Raw genomic sequence first — 10,053 nt, 5'->3', positions numbered from 1 at the left:
TGGCCTAATGGAGTGATGGGTGTCCTGTTGAAAATCCAAGACATCTTCTGGGAGATAACACCCTTAAAGATTGAGTTGTTGCAATTCAAGATGCAATGGCTTTGTGGAACTATATCCCTAAAGACTAGAGTATGCATCTGTGACCCAAGGGGTGAAAATAGAATTGGCCATTTAAACCATCACTCCCAGTGACCTACTTACAAGATGAATGTTCACCATTCCTACAACTTTAGTCATTGACATGTTAGAGGTCTGGTTCCCAAGTGGGAGAAGGGAAGTTAAATGAAAGGGGGTCTTCACCATCTTGTCACTTTTGTTCCTCATGGCAGGGAACTAGAAGAAAACAAAAGGCATGACTGTACAGGCAAAAATGAGTACCCTAACTACCAACATGAGCTCCTATTGCTTCTAAACAATGAGGCAGGGAGTGGTGCATCTGGAACCCAAGGTATGTCTCATACTTCTGTTCCCAGTGATTATAACAGTTAATTGTAATGACCATAGTCCAGAAGGACAAGACAACCAGGACATAGATTCCATGAGAAAAAGACAAGCAGTTCAGACCAGATAAAGCTTTTATAAAGAATGAGGGAAATCAAGAACACAAGATGGAAACGATGAATGATGCCTATTAAATAAAGCATCAGGACTAACTAGAGTCATTAGGACTTTTGCTTGTATTACTCTTCTTCTTACCTTAATTCAGACAAGAGTGGGTCACCAGTTTGAAGGGATCTCAGTCACCTCCCCACTGGAGAGGAAATGAGGTTATCATGTTGTCACTATATTGGAGATCCCATATTATTATTAGGGTATGGGACTGCAAAACTTATGGAAGAATTGAGTGGATATGAATGGTCCAAGGGGTAAATTGTAGCAAATTTATCTTATGTGCCTTTTAAGATGCTCTTGTCCTCATCTGTCTCGTTTCAGTGGTTGCCACAGTGATCCAACTCCAAGTAAGTTCCTACTGACTTCATATCGGTGCACTCTGACAGTATGTCACCTCCCGCTGAATTAAATCCCTCTCTTCCCTTTCTTTATTTTAATATTTATTCAAGACCAAGTGATACAGGAGTCAGTGGATAAATTATTCCCCTTTGAAGACAGAATTAGAATGTGAGACAGAAGTAATGCTCAAGTGATTTATTGAAGAAGTATTCCCTAAAGAAAGGAAATGAGACAAGCAGGTTAGGGCAGAGGAAAGAGTCAAACAGGGATTTGACCTCAGTAAGAAACTAGTGTCAGTCTGATCCCATGGGGCCCTCTGGGGCATAAATTGAGGCAAGGGACCATTTCACCTTCCCGCAGTGAATTATTGGCTTCAGGCTGCCCCTGTGGCTGCAGCCTTAACTGTGTTGTCACTTTCTGGCAATTCTCCAGAGAAGAGGGCACTGATGTCCCCCTGGCAACCAACACACTATCTGGAAATGGGTGTACAGACCTGTAAGAGAATCTGAGTGGCTTCCAACAGCATTCTTTCTATGTTCTGATAGAGAATCTTAAGAAGCTGAGGATAAGACTGTTCAGGGAACAGCCCTCGGATTCAAGCACTTATTTGCATTTAGTAGCAACCAGATCCATGGTAATTCTTGCATTGGCTCTCCCTCCTTTATTATCTCCTTTGCACTCTGCTCCTGCTTCCTGGGAGTCCTGCTGATACAGTAACAGCATATAAATCCTCTACCTAGGTTCTACTTTCTGGGAACCCCAAGTTATGAAAGAAAGAACCAAGGGATATGGCACCTGGAGTCCACCTTCAATAACTCAAAGTATTGCCACAGTTGTGGGTAGAGGTGTGGTAGATAAAATACTTAAATAAAATGAGGTCTCTTCTGTGTGAAACTGGAGGCCTTCGTGAAAGTCACTGTCTTGCATAATAGCTATGCAGTATTTTAGTGAGAAGTTACTCTGTAACATCCCATACACAACTCAAAACTCAAAGATTTGGGAAGATAGAAATCTCTCAAAATACAAGAAACTTTAAGAGTTTATCTTCCAATCAAAACTTGTGACTAGATAAGCCATAACGGTTGGTTACTTTATGATTAAAAGTCCAAGTTACCTATATGCTAATAGGTGACTGAGGAAAGATGGATTTTTTTTTTCCTGGATGTTTTCTTCTCAGAGAAGTCATGAGATTTTCCTACTAGAAAAGACCTCAAGTTCCCTTGTGAAATTACCACTTTAAATCACCCTTCCAGTAGAGAGCAGAGACTTCTGTATATTTGCTGTTTGTCACATAGGCCTTTGAAATGTTCTTAATTGGTGAAGTGTGAACAACTTTCATAAAGTAAAGAGAAATGAAAATTTTCTTAAAGCCCTATTTGAATTGCTTCTCAAATGGAACTTTACATAGGTTATTATGCCTAGGCAATTGATTTCTTCCACATCCATGGCACATTCAATAAATACCCCATTATTGAAAGCCTCCTTAATTTCATTCAATGTGAAAAATAAGGAGTCACTTGCCAGGGCAGGAACTAAGATTGTTTTGCCTGGAAATACTATCACTAATTATTTTTTTAATTTTCTTTTCGTTTTCACAGGTTCAACATTCTTCTTAAATAGTAGATCATCAAATTAAACAATGCTTTAGAAAGTCAATAGGGGTAAAATGTACCTCTGACATCACCAAAGAGTAAAGAACAATCAGCACAAAGTTGGTCAGTACAGATGGTAAATTGAAATTAAAATGTTCTGTTTTCCAAAAGGCAGCCATGCTCTGTGGGGACACATATAAATAATGTGTATGTTTGGACACCCAGTTACAAGCCTAAACCTTGACATATACCAGATTTAATATATAAGCCTTGTCAGTGAATTTGAAAACTTTAAAACTTTTTTTAAAAAACTAGACATAACAAAGGTAAATTAACAAAGATGGATAACACTCAAAAAGCATGAGAAATTTTGGAAAGTTTATAACTTAATAAGGTGCTAATACCTTCTAATAAATGCCTGTAGGTAGACATGTTAGAAGCTTAATACTTTATTATCCAAAGTCCAAAATACCCACACATTTTTAAGTATCTTTTCAGGTTCACAGAATGCCTAAAGAAAATACTGCTGTGAATACAGCACATTTTCTCAGAGAGAACAGCCATACACACAGATGAATCCAGAAGCAGCTTATTATCATTATCAGAGGTTTACATAAAGAAATGATGGATGTAAAAGGACATGGAAATGCTAATTACCCTGATTCAATCATGACACATTACAGACATGTATTGAGTTATCACACCATACCCCATAAGTATGTACAATTATTATTTGCAATCTTCTTAAAAGAATGGGAAAAATTTTTTTACTGTCAATTTCCCTGAAAAATTAGTGACCAACTTTTCATTTTTCTTAATGCATGCAAGCAAAACCTTTGGTAGTCTGTAGAAGCATCAGCAGAAATCCTGCTTATTTCTGAGATTCCTAATACCTACTTCAAATTTCAGCTTAGCATTGTGAAATCCTAATATTATTCATTCATTCAGTATTAGTTACTGAGAATCCACCCTGTGCCAAGCACTGGGCTAAGAGCCAAAGTTTATGAGGGTGAATGGAAAAGACTGGCAATATAGTATATTATGCCTCACAAGATGGCAAGAATATAAAATCTCTAAGGAAGAGGACCATGTTTTATATCATGAAAACATATGAAAAATTAATTTTATCCTCTAAAATTCATTATTTGGTAGCACAAGAATACAGAGTAATTGTTATAAATTAAGGGGAAAGATGTGTGTATATTGACAGGCAACATGACCTCTCAGAATCATCCCCTTCTCTAACACTGAGTTGTCCAAATGTCTGCTGCTGCTGTTCACCTACCCCATGGATACAGGAAATGCTGCAATTTCCTTCACAGGAATTCTACTACCCACTCTTCTTGCAGCTCACCAGTTTGAGTTTGCCAAACACAGTTACATTTGTAGAATTCTTACATTAGCTGCTTTTTGAGCAGTTACCTTACTGCATTGTGTTATTTTATTTATTATTTATAACCCAGCTACTTCCTAAAAGGATTTAGGATGGCTTAAAACCTTAAAATATTTTAGACTAGACCATTTGAAGTAAAAAGGGAACTCAACAACCAGACCTCAGTAATGAATAAACCTTAAAAAGTGAAAATGAGTTACTCTAAGAGGACACCAAATTTAACTTAAAACTCTCTCAAAGTCAAAGGGAATTGAGAGTTTATAATAAGTGGTTCTAATTTCCCTGACAGATTCAAGGAATTATATAAACTTAGATGTGGCAGAAAGATTGCTAGGTATCTACCAAACCTGTTCTCCTCTTCTTCCACAGCAATAGATATTAACTGGGTGACAATCAGGGCTGCACTTTGTGGTCTCCCTTATAATGAGAAGAGGGCATGTAACTCAGCTCCCAACAAAGTGATGTGAGCAGAACAGATGTGGCCAATTGCTATTTCTCATGCCAAAGAAGAATTCTATTGTCCTGAACTCCTAATTTTTTTCTCCTTCTTACTAGCTAGCATGAGAGTGACCAGAGTTATCTCAGAAGTCACCAGTTAAAATAGAGGAGATTGTGCTGACCTAGATCCCTGACTGACCACAAGGAACAGAGAATATAGGCTTTCTCCTGGGAAAAGCAGGGTGCCCAACTGGAACACTTTCCTCGAGAAATCCAAACACTTTGAAAAACTTAGCCAAATGAGGTGTCTTTGAGCTAAATCAAATGTCTATCTCACAAAAAATGCTCTGAACATCAGTAGAGATGGAAGTCTAAGGTCATGGGATAAGACTGCTTAAAAATTTAGGAAAGTATCCATTTTTTTGTTATCTTTCATTTTATGCATCAGTGTATTCATTTTCAGTGGTCACATCTTGACATATTGGTAGGGTAGTACCTTAATATATCGATTTTCTGGGCTGTTGTAAACTGCATTGTACTTTGAGATTTCAAGTGTATTGTTAGTATGTAAAACTTATTTATCGTTGGTATATAAAATACAAATTGTTTTTGTATGTTGAAGAAAAAATTAGGAAAGTACTATTAAAAAACATATTGCATTTTATCTGCTACCAGGAGTCCTTTGGGCACCAGGGAAGCCTGAGTGGCTTGACACCTTCTCCTACTGAGCTTGCTAAGAATCATTCACTGGACTGTGTAAGCCAGAGTGTCCACTAATCATCACAGCACTCCAATCTAGTCCCAGGGAAAGTTAGTCAAGTCTCATAATTTCCTTCTCCTTTTCATCACACCCCTACCCCAGAGCACTCTTAGGCCCAGGAATGAACCCTGGCTCTGTGCAGACTCTCACATCAGCACCAGGCTGCATGATTCCTAATATATTATAAATATATGTAGATGTATATACATATATATGTATAAAAATATATAAACAATGTGTTACTGGTCACGTGCTCATCTCTTTAGTGCCTCACTACGGAATTATTTTTGATTGGATTATCTAATATAAAAGTAGTGCGCATAAAACTCTTATTCAACTCCTTCTTAATGTTTGCTCCTACCAAATACTCTATTTAAAATGTAGATAGATTTTCAGAGCTAAAGCATGCATACACACACAAACACAACTAATGCTGAGAATTTAGAGTATTGGTCATTGGGTTGAGTTTGGATTCAAGGGGAAGAGGGGAAATTAAAAAGACCACTGTTGTTGGTGACAAGATTCCACTATGGCATTTTTGAGTTATATGGCAATTTAAAAAAGGATAAGAGCTCTCCATTTTCTGAAATCTTTGGAGATCTTATAGAGGTCATGAATGGCTCACAGGGCTATAAGACTAACTCTTGACTGGCTTCTGACATTCTGAAAAAAATATCTAAGTAAAAAGGACAAAATCTCCTTTATGTCACCATGCAGTCTTAATCTTTACTCTTAACTAGATGCTTGTCATTCATTTTCCTTCTTACAATCTAGTAACTTGTAATTAAGTACTTTGGATTTGAGGTTCTTTCCTCAAGTTTTATATCAAAAAGTTGGAAGGATGGATGGATAGATATATAGATATAAATATGGATATAATCAAAACTATATAGATCTTATTTATGAACTGTGAAGACTGAAAACAATCTATGATGGAAGGGGGAACAAGTTATCCTCAGATTGTTGTTTAAAAAGAGGGCAAAAGAATGTTTTAAAAGGTTACTATATTAGACAGTGTTCTTGAGAGGAACAGAACCAAAATCACACACAGAACACACACACACACACACACACACACACACACACACACACATATATATATATAACACTATAAAAGGGTATTTATTAGATTGGCTTACAGGATCAGAAGCTAGGTAGTTCCACAACTGCCATCTGCACTGCAGAGAGCCAAAGGAACCAGTAGCTGTTCAATCCAAGAAACTAGAACCTCAGAATAAGAGGAGTCAATGGTGCAACCCAGTTCAAAACTGAAGGCTTGGGAACTCCCTGGAGGCTGGCTGGTCAGAGTCCCTTTGGGAAGAATGAAGGAACTGGCATCAGATGTCCTTTACTGATCACAGCAGCAATCAAAGCTCCCACTTAAGGAGAATCAAGAATTGAGTTTGCATCTGCCTCAGCTGCCTCCTTCAGCCTTTTAGTCCATCTGGGCTTCCAGCCTATTGGACTGTACCACACACATTCAGTGTGTCTCCTCTTCAGTTTGCTGTTCCACATGTCAATCATCTCTGGAAACACACTCACTGACACAGTCAGAAGTCTCTTAATCCTGGATATTTCTCAATCAGATCAAGTTGACAATCCAGATTAACCATCACAGCTACTACACCGTTTAAATTCTGGAACACAAGGGAGAAGAAATGTTAACTAGATAATATAAATCTGCAAAGGACACAGTGTTAAATAACCCTCTAATGCCACCTTTAACGTACATGGTGCATTTGATTTTAATTCCCACAATAATCCCGTCATGGATTTTCAACTCACTTTTAGTGAAAGAAACTATTTCAGAGAACAGTGAAGATCTACTTCTATATTTTTCAAGACTCTTTCAGTTGCACAAGATAGAAATTCAATTCAAGCTATTTTAAGTAAAAAGTTTACACAATAAAATGTTGAGAGGGAAGGCTAGCCGGATGCAGATAGAAAAATGAACATCTGCAAGTTTTATGTTTCTCTTTATTCATCCCTAGAAAGGAGATGGGTATGGTGGAACATGATGGCCATTAGTAGCCCAAGACTCACACCTTTAGAGTTTAGCAACCCTAGCAGAGTATTTTTCTCCAAAGCTCTGATTAGGCTTGCATGCCCTTTCCTAAGCAAGCTCTGTGGCAAGGAACATGACTGGTCAGGCCCAATGTACTACATATCCGTTTGAAAGAGGGAAGAGACAAGCTAAGCCCTATCATCACATTATATGGTCCCCACTACTTGCCATATACACATAAGAGTATTATCTTTATAAAATAGGGAAAAAAATAGATTCTGAACAAGCAAAACCAAGAGATGTAAACTTGCCTTTAACCTCTAAACATTACAATCCATTTTCCAATAGACATAAATGTGAACTTTTGCTATTTAGCAGTATGCAAATATTCATATACAACCAATAACACATTAATTCTTTGCCTTAGGGACATAAGCCAAACTCTGATAAACTCAGAAATTTCTGAATATTATGCAGCCTCTTCATGGATATGGTTCTTCAAGACCTAGCAAACTACAACCAATTAAATAATTTCAACTCTATTTGCAGACAAAGAAGGAAAACAGAATAATGACAAGTGATGCCCATTAGGGAAAGAAGAGAAAAGGAAATGGAATTCAATGGTTAGCTGTCCAGAGCATCACCCATTCTGTTGGAAAGAGATAGAAAGGACTCATTGCTTCAAAGCTAAAGGGCTACTTTCATCAGCTGACCCACTCCACTGTGCTCACCTGAAGGAGCTCTGTTGTCCACGGACCTCCATGGCAATCATTAAGGGGACCATTAGGGAGGAGTACTCTGTAGGGATGACAAAGCTTCAGGAGCTGACTTGTAAATAGAGTTTTTAGAGTTTGAGCAATCACAGCCGATATGTTAAACCTGGGACTCCTTTATCAATACAACCTCCTTAACAGCCCCTGGACTCCCTGCCATGCACACACTGGTCCTAAATCTGGATGAGTCTCAGTTCTTGTCATCAACACAGTGACAATTTGTAATCTCAGCCCTGGGAGAACTGGATTGAAGACTGTCTCTCAGAATCATAAAACAGTACCATATTATCAATTTCTATTTCTTTTTCTCCCTTTCTACTCCTCTTTCTTCTTGTTCTTCACATTATTTAATACAATTCTTAAGAAATGCATGAATTACATACCAATTATAACAATTACCAAAGGATAGAAAAATCAAAAATCTTCCTCCAAAGTCTGCAATACTCTCTCAACTCTGTGAAAATTTTTAGATTAATTTTACTTTATTCCTGAGAAATGAAGTCTGGGCTTCGGGTTGAAAGCCTGGTTGCACCCATCAGTCAGGCCATTGCTTCCTTTTAATGGAGACCTACTAATTCTCAAAAGATAGGGCCAAGGCAACTTTAATTAGGGCTTGTCTGGGAGAGCATACCTCCCCACCTCCACCCATCCCACACACACATCCCAAAAGCCTGACTTCCAATACTGTAAAATAGACATGATTTTGTTTGTGTTTATTTCTAGAATCATTACTAAAATGTTTGGCTTGTAAAACATGTGTTTTGCCAGTGAGGTAATAACAGTTCTTCTAATTCCAGTCTACAATGTCTGCTACACAAATCCAGTATACACACTCCAATTTACACTACTCACTTACACTTGGAGGCAAGAAGTTGTTTTATACTTCTGAATCATTTCTGTTATAACTCGTTGAGTTGCTACATTTAGGGTAACTGGCCAAAAAAAAAAAAAAAAATTGCAATTTTCTTCCTGCACAGTAAGTGAAAACTCCCTCCTGTTATATATTGCTACATTGAGAAAAGCTTAAAAATGCTATTTCAGAAAAGGAAGAAATCTCTAAGTGTGTACTCTGCAATCACATTATTCTTTCAGTTACCTAGCATCTTTCCCATGCAGAAAGAAAGTGTTTCCAGCTATATTACTTAAGTTATTCTTAAGCATCTCAAGAATGGAAAATATGTATTAAAATGATCCCTGTCATCTAATGGATTGGTTATAACTAAAACAAAGCAATGGTTATTTTAGAGAGTCAGAGCAGACTAGGAAGAGAGGCTGCCTTGATTTGAAGGAAGATAGTTTAAGGTTGAAGAAAAAAAAAAGAGGGAAAGAAATTGTGAGATGGACAGGAGGTTGGGTGTTATGGTTTGGATCTGAAATATTCCCTCAAAGCTCTTGTATTGAAAGTGTGGTCCCCAGTGCAGCAAAGGTTCAAAGATGGGACTCTCTGATTGGATCATGAGGACTCTGATCTCATCAGTAAATTAATCCATTAAATGGATTAAACCATTGATAACTATGAGGAGGTAAGACCTAGCTGAAAAAAGCAGACCACTGTGGACCTGCCCTGGAAGGGATTATTTTCTCCCTGGTCCCTTCCTTTCTTTTTCTCTCTACGTCCCATCTGCCATAAGCTAAAAAGCTTTTCTCAACCATGTCCTTGGGCCATGTTGTTCTGCCTCATCTCAGGCCCAAGCCACGGATTCAGTTGACCATAGACTAAGACCTTTGAAACTATGAGCCCAAACAAATCTTACCTCCTCTAAGTTGTTCTTGTCAAGAATATTGGTCACAACAACAAAAAAACTGACTAACGTAATACAGTTAGCTGAACACTGGTTCTGACCCTATCTTTACCCCAATTGAACCTCTAGTCTGCTGTTCAGCTTTGTGATTAATCTGTGACACTGTCTTCTCAGGAATTTCAGGTTAAAAATTGTGCAGTAAAGGGTGAATTCATTAGACCCTAGTTGTTCAAACATTCCAATGAAAGGCCTGGTCAGGGGATCTTGCCCTTCACCAGGACCTAGTTAAAAAACCTCTGACTTCTTGGAATATCTTGCCCTACAAGACTATTTCTGTTTTCCTGAGGTCTTAGGCCACCCTGTATCAGTTTGAGCAGATAACTTATGCCAACGTTGTGA

At 37.9% G+C, this 10,053-nt stretch overlaps 1 long non-coding RNA gene across 1 annotated transcript; it reads right to left on the bottom strand.

Moving 5' to 3' along the window:
• Positions 1-213: 213 nt before the first annotated feature.
• LOC306653169 lies at positions 214-6,990 on the bottom strand. The gene is made up of 3 exons (XR_013761659.1): positions 6,274-6,990; positions 2,624-2,725; positions 214-333 (listed from the first exon to the last, which is right to left on the bottom strand). It is a non-coding gene; the product is annotated as an uncharacterized lncRNA (long non-coding RNA).
• Positions 6,991-10,053: the final 3,063 nt, after the last annotated feature.

This window comes from Sciurus vulgaris (assembly GCF_902686455.1).
Source record: "Sciurus vulgaris genome assembly, chromosome: 2".
NCBI lineage: Eukaryota > Metazoa > Chordata > Mammalia > Rodentia > Sciuridae > Sciurus > Sciurus vulgaris.
This window is presented reverse-complemented; position numbering and strand designations above follow the sequence as displayed.